Source organism: Phodopus roborovskii, unplaced genomic scaffold, assembly GCF_943737965.1.
Source record: "Phodopus roborovskii unplaced genomic scaffold, PHOROB, whole genome shotgun sequence".
Taxonomy (NCBI): domain Eukaryota; kingdom Metazoa; phylum Chordata; class Mammalia; order Rodentia; family Cricetidae; genus Phodopus; species Phodopus roborovskii.
In genome coordinates, this window is record NW_026125545.1 from 1,346,865 (window position 1) to 1,363,919 (window position 17,055).

Genomic DNA, 17,055 nt, shown 5'->3' on the forward strand with positions numbered 1-17,055 from the left:
TAAACATGTCTATGATTATGTCTATGAATTCAAAGCTGACATGAATCAGCACAGTCATTTGGTTATGGGTTAATTGTCTTCAATTAAAATAAAATGCAAGGGCTGGGGGGTGTGGCTCCATAGGTAGAGAGCCTGCCCAGCATGCATGAAGCTCTGGTCCCAGTTCCAGCTCTGTATAAAACAGGCATAGTAGTGTGGGAAGTAGAGGCAGAGGGATCAGAAACTCAATACCATCCTCAGCTACACTGCAAGTTAAGAATAGCATAAGCTATATAATGCTCCAGCTCCCATACGCAAATAAGTAGATACAAATTATATATTTAAGCTGAAATAAAATTATTGGAATTTTCAATGTGTGGCTTCACGATGGTACTCAAGAGATTCTGAACACTGGCATGTTTTGGATTTTAGAGTTTTGGATTGGGGGTATTCAGCCTGTATTGGCATTTCCCAAAGAGTATTCCCTAGAACACACACTTCCTCTTGATGCCATTAGATACTCCAAATAATAATAACAAATAATTCCTTGAACCAGAAAATTTTTGAAACTGTAGAGAAAATAACACTAAACAAGTTTTCTTAGGATATTTACTGAGCTAATGAATATGATGAGTACACAAGAGAATACAGAGTGTGACATTTTTCAGCCACAGAACTATTTCCCACCAGAAACTCCAAAGGTCCTAGGGAACTAAGAGACACCCTAGAGTAACAAGGTCTTTCTCTCCCCACAAGAACTTGTCATCAGACAGTGTCTGCACTGGCCTCCTCCCTAAGGCTCCAGGCTGCCTGGCATGGATTCTGATGCTGGACAGTCAGGTAATAAGGTTCTGTGAGTGTGATACCATGGACAGACCAGTCTTCACAGTCCACACGGCCTGCTGCTGGTATCAGAGCTTCCCCTGCTGTCCTCCTTCAGAGAGTTCAGAAAGATGGTATTAGGGTTGGTGAACTAGCTGCAAATCTATGCAACCATTCAATCCAGGCCACAAGAGGGTCCAGTCACCTGGACAACAGCTCCATGTTAAGTTGAGCCATCATCACTTCAGTTTGTATAATATGTTTTGAGCGCTGTAGGTATGAGATAGACAGCCCTGAAGAGCTCCTAGGCTGATAAAAATCCTGAAAACCGTAAGACAAGCTAGAACTGGAGACCCCATCGTCTTAAGGTGATGGAGGCCCTGAGTGACCTCTAGGATCTCATAGAATAAAGTTAAAAATGAAGTGGCAACCACATCTTCCCTCACCTGTCATCAATTTACGACAGCTACAGCAAGTTGAAGGCCAGGTGAAACCTCCTACTCTAACTGGGAAAAGAACCAGCAAGTCTCAGTGAAGTTTGCATCTCTCGTCTGCTGACAACAGGCAGTCTCCCAGATTTTATTTATTTATTTATTTATTTAATGGGAGCTTTGTCTTCATGTATTGATATGCATCACATGAATGCTCAGGGCTCATGAAAGCCAGAAGAGAGCATAGATCCCCTGGAAGCAGAGTTACAATTATGAGTTACCTCTGAGAGCTGGGAATTGAACCTGAGTCCTCAAAAACAGCCAGTGCTCTTAACCACTGAGCCATAGCTAAAGCTGCTGCCTCTTGAACTTGCCAAGCCACAGGTAAAATGTCCGTGTAAGAAGCCAGGGTATAGCCAGTTGGTTCTGCCCTGGGGGATGCCAGATCCTAGATTTCTTTCAGAAGAGCTAGGAAGCAGGGAAGGTCATTGTTTCTCTCTCTCTCTCTCTCTCTCTCTCTCTCTCCTTCTCCCTCCCTCTCTCTCTCTTTCCCTCTCTCTCTCCTCTCTCTCTCTCCTCTCTCTCTCTCTCTCCTCTCTCCCTCTCTCCTCTTTTGTACAGGCACACCTGTTTTCTCTACTAACTCTGTTGCTTCAGTCATTCATGCCCCAGGGAAAGCAGTTGTAAGAAATAGCAGATGCAGATACGCAGCCAAAGCATTCCATCCCTTCAGTTTACAAATTCTGCAGAAAATGACCCAAACGGCACAGGACTGTTTTATGAACTGTGACCTCAAGTCGCTCATCGAAAATGCAGTTGCTATCAAAATGTTCTTTTCAAGTTTCCATTTTGAATGATGAACACACTTGGGGTCAGTTATGTTTAAACCAACCACATTTGCATTACAAACTTCTTGGCAAAACAGTTTCTATTTCATAGTATTACCTTGCTGTTTCCATTTTGTAAGTGGAGAAATTCAGACACAAGGGTCTTGACTGAGATTGCTGCATAATAACACAGAACAAGGAAGATTGCTATCCCTTGCCAATGGCATAATCAAGAGTAGGCCTATCCAAACGAGGGCAATTGGAATGTGGAGTTTCCTTTTTATTTATTTAAAAAAATAATAATGATATGAGTCTCTTTCTAGGCTCTGCAGCAGATCGCACCAGCAGCCTGTCCTCTCTCTCTCTCTCTCTCTCTCTCTCTCTCTCTCTCTCTATCTCTATCTCTATCTCTATCTCTATCTCTATCTCTATCTCTCTGCCTCCATGCCCTGAGGACTCAGCAGATCCTCCAGGGACCAGCTTTCTTCCCTTACCCCATCCCTTTGTGTCAGCCTCCAATACCCAGAGCCACATACTACCTGGAAACCTGCTGGCCAGCTGGCCTGGAAATGAGATAGGCTATCTTCACCCTCCTCTCTGTCCGCAATCTCATTCCCAGGCCTGTGGCAGACCACTGGCAGGGACCTGCATTCCTCTTTGCCTCCACTCCCTGGGGACTCTGGAGACTCTGACAAACCTCCTACCTTATTTGCAGCTTTCCTCCTCCCTGTGGGCTCTCTGAGCCTATGAATCTCCACCCCTACCTTTCTAGCTCTCCCCGGCTGGAGAGCAAGCAGATACAAACAGGAATGGAAGAAGACAAGGTATCTTCATTTGCCATTTGCGAATGACACGATTTTATATATAAATGACCCTAAAAATCTCCAACAGGAAACTCCTACAGCTGATAAACACTTTCTACAAAGTAGCAGGATACAAAATTAACAAACAAAAATCAGTAGCCTTCCTATATATGAATGGCAAATAGACTGAGAAAGAAATCAGTGAAACAACACCTTTCACAAAAGTATCAAATAATATAATAATATCATGGGATTAACTCTAACCAAGCCAGTGAAAGATTTGCATGATCAAAACCTTAAGGCATTGAAGAAGGTATCAGAAAATGGAAAGATCTCCTATGCTCATGGATTAGTAGAATATAGTTAGAATGGCCATCCTACCAAAAACAATCTACAGATTCAATGCATTCCCCCATCAAAGTTCCAACACAATTCTTCACAGAAATTTAAAGGGCAGTTTTACACATACACACACACACACACACAATCCAGGATAACTAAAAACAATCCCAAATAATCAAAGAAATGCTGGAGGAACCTGTATACCCAATCTCAGATTGTACTATGGAGCTATAGTAATAAAAACAGCACAATACTGGCACAGAAACAGATCCGTTAGTCAAAGGACTAGAATTGAGGACCCAGACATTTGTCCACATATATGTGGACACCTGTTTTTGTTTTTGTTTTTTGGTTGTTGTTTTTTCTATTATTATTAATTAGCCAGAAATACACAATGGAAAAAAAGATGGCATTTTCAAGAAATGGTGCTGGTCAAACTGAATCATGTCTACATGTAGAAGAATCCAAATAAAACCATACTTACCACCCTGCCCAAAACTCAGCTCCAAATGGATTAAGGCCTCAACATAAGGCTAGATACACTGAATCTGATGGAAGAGAAAGTGGGGGAATAGCCTTGAACTCATTGATTGGCACAGCAAAAGGTTTTCTGAACAGAACACCAATAACTAGATACTAGAGAGCTAGTATCCAAAATACTGGACATTAAGAAAACAAATAACCCAATTTAAAAATAGGGTCCAGGACTAAACAGAGAATTCTCAACAGAGGAAACTCAAACTGCTTAAAAAAAAAAAAAAAAAAAAAAAAAAAAAAAAACACTGAAATAGTCAAAATCTTTAGTCATCAGGGTGCACATCCAAACTGCTTTAAGATTTCATCTTACTCAAGTCATAATGGCCAAAATCAATAGGACAAATGACAGCTCATGATGGTGAGGATGTGGGGTAAGGTGAACACACACCCATTGTGGTGGGAGTACAAACTTTTGCAATCACTGTGCAAATCAGTGTGGCAATTCACAGTAATCTAGTTACAGATAAACCTAAAGATTCAGCTGTACCACTTTTGGGCACATAACCAAAAAATGCTTCATCCTATGTATAGACACTTGTTCAACCATATCATTGCTGCTCTATTCAAATAGCCAAAAATTGACACAGCCTAAATGTCTGTCAATGGATAAGTGGATAAAGAAAATGTGAAAGATTTACACAATGGAAATCCATAGGTAAATAGATGAAGCTAGAAAATAATCAACCTGAGTGAGGTAACCCAGACCCAAAAAGACAAATATATGTATTTGTTTATGTGTGGATGTTAGCTACTAAATCTTTTATAAGCAGACTACAATCCATATAACCCCAAAGGTTAGGTAAGGAACTAGGGGTGAGGAAAGGCTCTCCCTGGGAAGGGAGAATAGAATAGATAGTTGTGGATATAATGGGGGAGGGGATTAGAATGGGAGAATCAAATGGGGATGGGGAGGGAAGAGGGGACTAGGAAGAAATATGGGAAGGGATAACTAAAACTAAGGGCCACTTGAAGAGTCATATGAAAACCTAATACAGTGGACACTTCTCAAATATGTGTGTGTATGTGTGTGTGTGTGTGTATACATATATATATATACACATATATATGACATAGATCTTAAAATATATACACATATGAAAGAGATCTAAATGAGATCACCAAATGACCTGAGAGACAAATTCCCAACTATATATCTCTTGTCATCAAATGCAACCTCCAGTGCCGGTATTTGGGTTATATATAAAGAGGTTGCTGACTAAAGGGCCCCATGGAAACCATCAAAAAAAAAAAAAAAAAAAAAAAAAAAAGCAGGCCATTGGCAAGGTTCTAGTTACTCTCCACAAACTGATGGTAAGGCCCTATTGCTGAAGACAACGCTTATATCTCTTGTTGAGCTTGAAGAAATCTAGCTGATCCCTAACTAGAACCTTCACTACTACTGACTAGTGTCCATGGTACTGCATAGTACCAAAGAAGAAAGGTAAACATCAACTTATACAAAACCTGTGATCTACACAGGTGACTTGCCTGCCCAAGGTATGCTGCATGAAAGTTGTAGGAGTAACCAACCACCCTCTGATTGGAATTAAGGCACAGTCCATGAAACAGAATTCATACCTGAAACTGATTGATTGGCCAAGAACCTAAGACTAGATAGGCCACGGACCTAGGGGAAAATCAAATTACTGCTGTTCTTCTAAAGAAACATAGCCATAAAATGACTCTTAATGACATTCTGCTAGACTCAGGTCAGTGTGTTGCTCATCCATCATCAGAGAAGCTTCTCCCTGTAGAAGATGGGAACAAATACAGAGAACCACAACCAGACAATGTGCAGAGAGTGAGAGGCCTAGGAACACTCAATCCTAGATGGAATATCTCCATTAAAGCCCTGCCCTCCAGGCTCAGGGAACGGTGCCAAAGAGTAGGCAGAAAAGTTGTAAGAATCATTAGGGATAAGAGACACCAGGGGAAAATGGCCTTGTAGACGCAACAGGACTTTTACACACATGGACTCACAGATCTTGTGTGGCAGTATGCACAGAGCCTGCACAGGTCTAAGTCAGATGGTGTCTTAGGGCTGGGAAGGGAAGTGGGCATGAGGCCTGTGGTAGTTTGAGTGTACTTGGCCCTCATACGCTCACAGGAGTGTCACTATTGGGTGGCGTGGCTTTGTTGGAGGAAGTGTGTCACACAGGAGGCAGGCTTTGAGCTCTCATATATGCTCAAGTCATGCGGTGTATCTCCAACCACTTCCTATTGCCTTCAGGTCAAAATGTAAAAATTCTCAGCTCCTTCTCCAGTACCATGTCTGCCTGAACACTGCCTTGCTTCCTGCCATGACAATAGTGAATTAAACCTCTGAACTATAAGCAAACCACCTCAGTTAAAGGTTTTCCTTTATAAGGGTTGCTTGCATGGCCATGGCGTCTCTTCATAGCAATAGAAACCCCAACTAAGACAAGGCCCCAACACAGATGCTATCCCTATCCCTAAACCAGAAGCTAGCTCCAATTGATAACCACTCACAAAGGAAAAATTAGCTCCTCCAAGGGAGTCTCACTGTTATATTAACCATACTTAAGGGAAGGCCTATGCCCAGCAGTAGATGGCCAACACACAAAATGAATTCAATAGTGTTTTGTTTTGTTTGTCTCATAATGTTCTGCCCTGTGTTTGTTTGCTTGTTGCTACCTAACAAGTTTTTTGATTACATATTATAGTTTCTGATCTTTTTTTGTGGGTTTTGCTGTTGTTTATTTTTGTTTTTGAAACAAGGTCTCACTCTGTAACCCTGACTATCCTAGAACACAATTTGCATACCAGGCTGGCCTTGAATTCACAGAGATTTACCTGCCTCTGCCTCCCAAATGCTAGAATTAAAGGCGTGTGTCACCACACCCGGTCCTTGATGGCTGTTTTTATTTCTGTTCATTTATTTGTTTTGTCCTATTCATGTTTGTTTTTATTTTATGTAATTTCATTTCATTTTATTATTATTACTTTTCAGATGCCTATTTGTTTTCTAAGAGTTAGAGAAATGGTATGGACTTCGATGTGCGGTGGGGTGGGAGAACCTGGGAGAAGTTCGGGGAGGGAAAACTATAATCAGAATATATTGTAGGAAAGAAATGAATTTTCAATAAGAAGAGAAAGAAAATATCATTTTATTTTGTGTGTATTTTGCCTGCACATGTTTGTGTACTACCTGCTCGTCTGTGGAAACTAGAGAAGGACATTAAAGCCACTGGAACTGGAGCTAGAGAAGGTTGTGAGCTGCCATGTGGGTGCTGGGAATCCAACCCAGGTCCTCTGCAAGAGCAGCAGGTGCTCTAAACCACAGTACAGCATCTCCAGCCCTGGAAATGGGACATTTCTAATGTGTCTTCTTCAGTTTAGTCTTCTCAGATAGCTTTGCCTGGTGAGATGTACAGGAGGCTGACCTTGGGGAACAGAGTCTGGTGTCATCAAAGTCATCAATAAAAACAGAGAGGTGGGACTGGAGAAATGGCTCAGGTGGTAAACTGCTTGATTCACAAGCATAAGGGCCTGAGTTCAACCCCGCCACCGCACCCATGAAAAACCCACCTCTGTAACAGTGCTGAGAAAGCAGGTAAGGAAGGATCCCTAGACCTTATCCAGTCTAACTGAATGAATGTGTTCCAGGTTCACTGAGATACCCTGTCTCAACAACTAAAGTGGAGAGCAATGGAGAAGGACACCCATTGTTGACATCTGGCCTCCACCTGGGTACCTGCCTGTTTGCACACACCCATATGCTGTGGAATAATCCTGTGCACTGTGCATATATGTCGCTATGATTGGTTTAATAAACAAACTCACTGGCCTATAGCTGGACAGGAGGAGGTTAGGTGGGAAAGGCCAAAGGGATAATGCTCTGAGGAAGAAGGGTGGAGTCAGAGAATCGCTGGCAAATGCAGAGAAGCAAGATGAGAAAAGGTACCAAGTCAAGTAGCTAAACATAGATAAGAATATGGGTTAATTTATGTGTATGAGGTAGCTAGTAACAAGCCTGAGCTATCAGCTGAGCATTTATAAGTCTCAGTGTGTTTATTTGGGAGTTGCTGGTAGGACAGAAACATAAGCTTACACCACACAAACACATTACATGCAGTGCACATGTATACATAGACACATACACACATTGTTCTAGATAGATGGCTCATGAATGAGGGGTGTATGGTTATATAATAGGCATCCAAAGGTTGATATTCCAGAAAGGGGGGAATACAAATCACAAATCACATTTTATTTCTAAGTGGTCTGACAGGGTTGAAACAAGAAAAACAATATTCCCTGAAGTCACCGATTTGGGCAGATGAGCTCAGGAAAAGTCCCAGGCAGAGAAGGGAAGGGGAGGCATGTAAGAGAGCAAGGGACGTGGCATCTGCAGGCAAATGTGGAACTGAGATATGTGAGGCTACTCAGTACCACAACTGTATTTAGGAAAATGTAGCTTAATTACCCCCAAAGTTATTCAAAATGGACAATTTAATTCAGGAAATATTTTCAATACAAAACTGATGCTTGAGGCAGGTGTGACAACATACATCTGTAATCTTAGAACTCTGGAAGCTGGAACAGGAGGATCCCGAGTCTCTGGACAGCTTGGAGACTGTTTAAAAGTAAGGCCCTGCCCAAAAGAAAAAACCTGCATTTCCACTTAATGTGTGGGTTTCTCTGTGTGGGTGGGCCCCTTGGTCCCCAGGGAACTAGTGAAAAACAGATGGGTCATTCTCTCTCGAGTCTAAATGTTAAGGAACTGCTCTGCAACCAGGTAGCCTATGGCTTCATGGTGCACGGTAACATCTGGGGACTTCAGCCCTAGAAATCCCTACACCTGAGTGACCCAGGGAAGTAAGCATACTTGTATGTCTGCTGTAGCTTTGCCCTATCCATTTCACTTGCTGTCCTTCCCAGGAGCAGCCTTGGTGACTCACTGGGGTTCTTCCATTATCATCCATGTGTCCTCATCTCAGTGTCCCGTGGCACTACTTGTCCCCAGACCATTTGTCCACTCCAAATAGTCCCCTGGAGAGACATCTCTTCTTTACTGTGTCCATAGCCCTCCTTCCTAGAGAAGTCACCCAGGCAGCATAACCCAGCTTCCTCTTCTCCCCATGGAAAGGGTCATCCATTCTCACCAAGCCATGCAGGAAAAGGGCTGCTACACATCAAAACTCCCCCTTTTAGGAACTTGTTTCCAGTTTTCCTGAGATTGCAGTTGGTGGTAGAAGCAATCCAAAGGTGAAAGATTATGTGAACGATGCCACTATGCTACCACCCCACACGCCACTCACCTTCACAGGAGTCATGAAGTCAGGAAAGAGACCCAGAGCTATTAAACTCCCATTGGCTCATGCACATTCTCCCATACCAGATGGTCTCAAGGAGTACTTAAGACAGTAAGGTCCCATTGATCAAGGGAGATGTCCCCTGAAGCATGACTTCCTGCCCTGGCCCCCTCCTATCTGCACCTTAGCATGCCCACAGATAACACCTTTCAAGCCATGGGGACCCACTTCCCCTCCTCTGCCTCTTCTGTGCTAGACAATACAATCAGAAGTGAGAGCCATGAAACTATAGCAGTACAGACTATTAATACTTGCTTTGCATAAAGAAGTCCACAGTAAAATCTATCTGGGAATTAAATTACTTCCTAAAGCTTATAAAAGGTTAAGCCTTTATTTTAAATTATTATTTTTATTTATCTACATGTGTGTTTGTCTGTTTATGTGAGTACAGTGTCTGACAAAGCCAGAAGAGGGGATCAGATTGCAGCTGTGCAAGGTGGGTGCTGGGAAGTGAACCACGTCTTCAGGAAGAGCAGCCAGTGTCTTAGCCAGCTGATCAAACTAGCTTTTAAAGAAGCTAGAGAAGCAAAGAAATTGCAGTCCAGTAATTGCAAAGAGTATGTCTAATTTACCAGAGCCTTTTTCTCCCAGAGTAAAGTTCTGAAGTTTTTTATTTTAATTTAAAAAAATTTTTATAGTGTACCGAAGATACCACATACTTGAGTCATAGACATGGACTCACATGGAAGCATCATGGCTAGTGATCACAGGTCAGGAAAGCATATGCACGATACCTGAGTAGAGTGATAATCTCACCCAGCTGTGAACATGGAGAACTACAGCAAAGACGGACATAACAAGATGTGCCCACTCATACAATAGTGGCAAGAATGTTACAGGAGTTACCAACCACTTTCTGACCAGATCTAAAGCCCACTCCATGTGGTAGAACCGATACTAGTACAGGGACAAAAACTTGTGGATAGATAAGTCACAGGCCCTAGGGGAGAACCCAAAACTACTATTCTACCAAATGGCAACAGAATTATAATGACTCCTAATGACTTCTTGCTATACTCTTAGATTAAAGCATCTCCATCTCTCAACCCCCATTAAGAAGTTTCCTTTTTATTTGTTGTTTTCTTTTTAAAATTTTTTTATTAATTTATTTTTCACATTCTAATCCCAGTTCCCTTTCCCTCCTCTCCTCCACTCCTCCCCCCACCTCTCATCTGCTCCTCAGAGAGGGTAAGGCCTCCCCTAGGAAATCTACTAGGTCTGTCCCATCATCTCGTTGAGGCAGGACCAAGATGCCCCCCAGTATCCCACACCCGTGTTTAGGCTGAGCAAGGTATCTCTCCATATAGAATGGGTTCCACTAAGTCAGTTTGTGCATTAATGTTAGATCTTGGAGGTAGTGCCAACGGCCTCAGATATTGTCCCAGTCACAACATTGTCACCTATATTCAGGGAGTTTAGTTAGGTCTTATTCAGGTTCCCCATTTGTCAGACCTGAGTCAGTGATCTCTCACTAGCTTCTTCCGTCAGCTGATTTTGTGGGTTTCCCCATCATGGTCTTAATTCCTTTGTTCATATTTTTGTGCCTCCTTCACTTCAATTGTACTCCAGGAGCTGGGCCCATCTGTTAGTTGTGGATTTCTGCATCTGCTTCCATCTGTTTCTGGAAGAGGTTCTGATTAGGGTTGTGGATTGCAGGCTGGGTATCTTTTGCTGTATATCTGGTATCCACTTATGAGTGACTATATACTATATTTGACTATATTTGTCTTTCTGGTTTTGGGTTACCTCAGGACGGTTTTATTTATTTATTTATTTTTTTCTAGTTCTGTCCACTTGCCTGAGAATTTTAGGATGTCATTGTTTCTTATTTCTGAGTACATCTGACAGAGGGCTGATCTCCAAAATAGACAAAAAACTCAAGAAACTAGACATCAAACTACTAAATAATCCAATTAAAACAGGGAGTACAAATCTAAACAGAATTCTCAACAGGACATCTCAAAAGGCAGAAAGACACTTAAGGAAATGTTCAACATCTGTAGTCATCAGGGAAATGCAAATCAAAACCACTCTGGGATTCCATCTTACACCAATCAGAATGGCTAAGATCAAAAACACCAATGACAACTTATGCTGGAGAGGATGTGGAGAAAGGGGATCACTCCTCCATTGCTGGTGGGAGTGCAAATGTACAGCCACTATGGAAATCAGTACGGCGATTTCTCCGAAAATTAGAGATCAACCTGCCTCAAGACCCTGCAATACCACTGTTGGGCATACGCCTAAAGGAAGCACATTCATACCACAAGGACATTTGCTCAACTACGTTCATAGCAACATTATTTGTAACAGCCAGATCTTGGAAACAGCCTAGAAGCCCCTCAACTGAAGAATGGATAAAGAAAATATATTTACACAAGAAGCTTCTCCTTGTACCAGATGGCAAGTAACAGGAAGATCCTGATCTGGTCAATGTGCACAGAATTAGAACGCTTGCCCCAAGTGTGGCATACATAGCACATCTCACACCCTTCCAATCAGAGCTCAGAGATCTTCAAGGAAACTGTGTGGCCGTCTCCACCTTACTTGCCTTTATTTGGGGAACAGCACTTTCTCCATCATCCAAAGGGGGAGTTGGAGCTCTGCTTCCATTGAGTACTTAATTCTCGGCTCATTTATGGAGACAATCAGGAATTACATAAGCAGAGTTGGCTGGCAGAAGAACTGGCCTCCCTCCTCATTACTTCTCCCTGCCAGGCTTACACCCATCAGAGAGGGAAGCACAGCTTTGCTGACAAGATGCCCTGGAACAAGTGAACCAGGCAAACTCTTGGGAATATTCTGGAAAAATCAAACTGGAGTCCAGTGGGTGTACCAACTATGCAGGCAAGTTTCCCCCACTCAGCACTGGGAATTCTTCTCCACTTTAGAACTACCAGACATGATTCTACCAGCAGATACCTGCCATCCAGTCCCAGCTGTAACCCTTCCTTCCCTCAGCCGCGCCAAGCGCCTTGGTCCAGAAAGCACAGAAGCATCCTGTCCATGTGTGGTTCTAAATATTCTCCTCAAGCAATGATGGTTCATGCTGTTAGAGTTGCAGGTGCAGAGGTGGGGCTCTATGATGACCGAGTCCTGACGCAGCGAACTCACACTGCTAATGGGATCAGGGGCCATAGAGGAGTGAAGCTAATCATGTGAGGCCGAGTGGTGCAGTCCCTTTGATTTGACTCCAACATTCCCACTTCACAGACTAAAACATTAAGTTTAGAAGAAACAAAGTCATCTGCTGGGACGAGAGCTCCATTTTGCTCATTTCTGTTTAAACAACCCCCATCCTAAAGCTGGTGGAGAAATACAGTTTGTTTCAAATGTACACTTCTCTTGTTGGGAGATAGCTAAGCCTTTGTTAGGACATTAGAATATCTGTCTTGGCTCGGTGCCCTTCCAGGCTTGTTCCACCATGTGGGCTGTGGCCAAAGCCACATTCATTCTCAGGAATGTTCTGTCTGGAGAGGATTCCTGGGATGTGATCTGTGGTCAGCAAGGAAGCCCTTTTGATCCCAGCCACAAGAATGCAGCTGAGTTCAGAATCCCTCTCTCAATAAATTAGAGTCCTCTGGGGAGCTGTGGGTGTGGCCTTTGGTGCAGGTGCTGGCCTTCAGTCTTCCTCAGGGGGCACTCCCTCACTTTGAAAGCCTACTAGAAGCTGCTGGAGTTGGAATGGTAAACCCATAAGACTGCGCTCACATACAAAGTCTTCCCGACTTCCCGGGGCATCTGTTTTGCTCATTCTAATAGCCAGGTGTGGGTGCCTGTCTGCTTTGCTTCTGTTTGCTGTTTCATGTCTAACTGTTAACCCTGGGGTGGACTCAGCTTGTGAACGTGGGCCAAAGCCTTCTCTGGGTACACTGTTTTTAACATGTCCAAAAATGCAGAAGGAAGCAGCTACTCAAGTAGCTGAAGACATGGAAAGAAAACAAAACACCACCATCACTATTGCTTCAGATCCTGGATCCACAGAGCTCCTGCAGACTGGATGGGGAACTTGGAAGCCTCTTTCCAGAGGGACCCGTGTGCCTCTGGGAAGGAAGCCCTTCCCTTAACTAGCCACAAACTTCCTGCTCAGACCAGCCATGAGATCAGCAGGGTGTACCTAGGCCCCTATTCAGTTTTGATGGCTAAGACACTCTGGGGCACTGTGAAGTTTTAGAATGAGTCATGCTCTGGGATTCTTAAGGGTGACATTCTTAGCCTCTGCATTCAACGGAACAGAATGGCAGTATCATTTCCTAAATCCTCAATAGGTGCTAGGAACCCTGGTAAGTACTTGACAAAGATTATGCCTCTTAGTTTCTATGACTCCAGAAAGGAAGTTACCTCTATGGTAACCTTTGTTGTATGGTTGGAGAAGCTGAGGTTTATACAAGATTATTTATCCAAATTTGTCAAACTAATAAATGATGAAGCCAAAGTTGGAAGCCTCTTGTTCTGATTCTTAGAGAACACAAAACTGGGAACACTTTTCCTGCAAGAAATCTCAAGCTGGTGATGTGTACATGCCTATAACACTACCACTGTGGAGGCCGAGGCAGGGGGACAGCCTGTTGGAAGCCAGCCTGTACCACACTGAACAGATTCTGGGAGATTTGAGACTGCAAGCCAACAAAGGAATGAGGGCAAGCTACAGGTTCCACTGGGGCCCAAGAAGGCCCAGCACCATGTCAACCTCAGTAAGCCAGGAGATGCAGCAGCCTCGCTGTGCCTGTAGTAGGCCCATAGGTGCTATAAGTAAAGGGCACTCCCACCCAGGGTGAACCCTAGAGTCTTAGAAAGCCAGTTTTGGAAAAGCCACATGCTACACACACAGGCTACCCCTTGAGCAAACAGAAGACCTGTCTACATCCTCCTGGCCAATAGGAAGACTGCTTTTCCAAGGTTTCTTTAAGGCAGAGGAGGTCTGGGCACCTGTTGTAGATTCATAGCAGGCATGAGAGGGAAGGCTGAGTCACGATGGCCAATCCTTCCCATCACTCCCTGCTCTGTCCTTCTCCTCCTTGCCCTCAGGAATGACTCAGAGAAACAGCTCAGGTGACTCAGAGGGAAACCCTTCCTAGTTCCTAAGAAAACACACACTCGGCCAACAACGAGGTGTATTTCCTTGTGGCTGTGTTATTTTAACGGCAAATGTGTGTCCATAATGGAGCCAATATCCTAGCCAAACCATGCTGGGCCAAATCTCACGGCAGGCCACTTTTAGTGGGGAGAGACTGTTTACAATAAATCCAGGCAGGCCTTAAAATGTCGGTTTATTCTTCCTAAAAGCTGAACCACACCGTAAGAAATGCTTGGATCCAACAAGGGACTCTGAGACTCGTTATTTTAAGTGGGACAAACAGTTGTGAGGGATGTTGGCAGCTGGAGCTGCAGGGTAGGGCTTGTGTGGCTGCCCAAGGGCCAGGGCGCCAAGACCCACAGGCAGATGCTGCCCAGGCGCCCTCCGCCTTGTCCTCCTTTCTCTAGCTTTTGGCTTCTGGCTGTTCGACCCACTACCAGGAATATTCTCCTGGATGTGGAGTTAAGAAATGAAACTGTTGCTCTTCCAAATAGCTAGAGGCAACAGAGGTGATACTCAAAACTACCTGCATCCTTCCTAGCAACTCTAGCGTCCCTCCTCCTCTCAGAATCCCCCAAGCTGTAACAAAGAGCAGTTTCTCTATTAACAAGAGGCATCTGGGTCTCCAGACAGCTTTCTTTCTACTGGCTTCCCTGTGTCAAGGTTCTAAAGAGACTGATGTGGGAATTTCTAGCTTCTGTCCCCTCCTTGTTCTCAACCCAATGTTAAGTGAATACAACAACCTTACTGAAGCTTCCCCTTCTTTCCCTTTATAGAGACTCCTTTATTGTGGTATGTGCTAGCTCACACTGGTAAGTTGGGTCTGATAAATTAGTAGATATCTACACCAATCTCTTAGGTTGTGATAAAGAGAAGAAACTCTTGTCTGAAAAAAATATATTCTCTGGCTAAAAGACAGTGTCTGTGAGAGTGGGTCCCTGATGAGTCCCTGAGGTCTTATTCTGTATTACAAATGTGCCTAGAGCAAGGGGCTGATGGAGAAGGCTGGCAGACTCAGGGAGCACACAGCCATCCTCCAGGGACTCCAAGGCCTCAGCTATCATCTTACAATAATGCTGGACTTGCTTGAGCCTCTAGCCACTCCAGAGGATCTAGATAGAAAGCTAGCTGCTACCTAACTCTAGTGCATTTTTAAGTAGGCAATCTTAACATGCTTAGTTGAGCTATGTAAATATGCCAGTATAGGGCTGCAGAGATGGATCATCCGGGAAAGTATTTGCTGTGAAAGTAAGAAAAACAGCTTGGCTCCCCAGCAACTGTGTAAATGCTGGGTGGACATGGTGGCCCATCGTGTGTGTCAGTGCTCTAGAAGTGGAGATAGGAGACCTGTGGGGCAAGCTGGTTAGCTAGACCAGCAGACCAATCAAACTCCAGGTTAGTGAGAGACCCTGCCTCAGTAGGAAAGGTGGAGAACAATCAAGAAAACCACCTGCCATCAACCTCTGACCTACACCACACAAACACACATACACACACCACACACACACACACACACACACACACTACACACACCACACACACCACACACACCACACACACAGTACACACACACCACACACACATACACCACACACACTACACACACTACACACACCACACACACCACACACACACACACACACCACACACATACACCACACAAACACACATACACATACCACACACACACACACACACACGCCACACACACCACACACACATACACCACACACACATGCACACATACACCACACACACACACACCACACACATGCACACACACACCACACACATACATACACCACACACGCACACATACATATACCACACACACACGCACACCGCACACACATACATACACCACACACACACCGCACACACACCACACACACACACATCACACACACACCACACAAACACACATTTACCATACACACGTGCACACCACACACACACACACCACACATGCGTACACACACCACACACACATACACCACACACACATACCATATACACACGCACACACACACCACACACATACACATACACCACACACATACACCATGCAATGCACACACACACCACACACATACACATACACCACACACACACACACACATTTACCACACACACATGCACACCACACACACGCACACACCATACACACACCACACACACATGCACACAAACCACACAAACACACATACATACACCACACACACCACACACGCGCACACACACACATACACCACACACACACATACACCTCACACACACACACACACATACACCACACACACACCACACATGCACACACACACACTACATTTTGGAACCTAGCAGTCTGCTGACCCCACCCCCTAACCATGGGCAGGACGCTCATGGCCATGTCATCTCTAGATCAAGACACAACTTAACTGGCTGCTCACAAATTACCTGGCAGGGGACTCAGTCACGCATGCACACACTAGTTTCCCTTTTAAAGCAAGCACGACAAACGCACCCCTCTCTCTTGCCTTGCCCCCCCCCTCCCGCTTTCGGTTAACTACCAGCTACCCTCCCTTTCTTACCCCTCTATCAATAAACTCCACATGGGTGCTGAGTCTCGTGTTTGTGTTTCTTAGGCGACAATTATAGCAAAAGAACAACACCACACACACACACATACACACACACATACACAAAACTACCACACATGCACACAAACCACACCACACATATACAGACACACACCACACCACACATACACACACTATACCACACATATACACAAACCACACATACACACACATACACACCACACATATACACAAACCACACCACACATATAAACACACCACACATACACACACATACACATCAAATGTACACACACACATCACACACACACCACATATACAC